Genomic DNA, 601 nt, shown 5'->3' with positions numbered 1-601 from the left:
GTGAAACAAAAGTGAAGCCTGACCATCATATAACATAGAACCAAGGTAGTACAAAAAGAAATCAAGATTAAAATCAGGCTTGGAATTTGCATATCAATGATTGCCCAGTACATAAGATTGCTTGAAGGCTGCTAGGGTCCTGGCTGCTTTTAGGTGATGTGGTAGTGTGTTCCACAATACCGCCCCAGACGAAGAAAAGGCACGTCTTCTGTACTCTAGCTTAGACAAATTGGCAACTGAAGACCTCCTTGCGCCCTGAGGCGAGTGTTGTGAGTATGCACGTGTGATAATTGTGTGAACATTGCAGTGATGTAGGAAGGAGTCAAACCGTTAATAGCTTTATAGACGAGAGTAGCTTTGCTTTTCTTGTGTATTTCAACCACTGGGACCCATTTTAGTGTGTTTAGAAGGGTTGAGGTAGAAGTTCGCCTGTCACAGCCCAGTTATTATCTTAGTTTGCATAAAATTTTAGTACTCTCACCTCTCGAATAAAAGTACCCCCTGGAATAAAAGTACCCCCCGGACAAATCTTCAAAATGTAATAAAAGTACCCCCTGGAATAAAAGTACCCCCCGGAAAATTTTTAATTGACATGTGAAAG

The 601-nt window shown here is 41.4% G+C and overlaps 1 protein-coding gene across 13 annotated transcripts in view; it reads left to right on the top strand.

Annotated features, from left to right (window-relative positions):
- Positions 1-601, top strand: part of LOC109467803 (cell surface glycoprotein 1-like) — a 29,224-nt gene that overhangs the window by 14,658 nt on the left and 13,965 nt on the right. The window lies entirely within an intron of this gene.

The sequence above is a fragment of the Branchiostoma belcheri genome, unplaced genomic scaffold (assembly GCF_001625305.1).
Source record: "Branchiostoma belcheri isolate BF01 breed outbred unplaced genomic scaffold, Haploidv18h27 scaffold19, whole genome shotgun sequence".
Taxonomy (NCBI): domain Eukaryota; kingdom Metazoa; phylum Chordata; class Leptocardii; order Amphioxiformes; family Branchiostomatidae; genus Branchiostoma; species Branchiostoma belcheri.
This window is presented reverse-complemented; position numbering and strand designations above follow the sequence as displayed.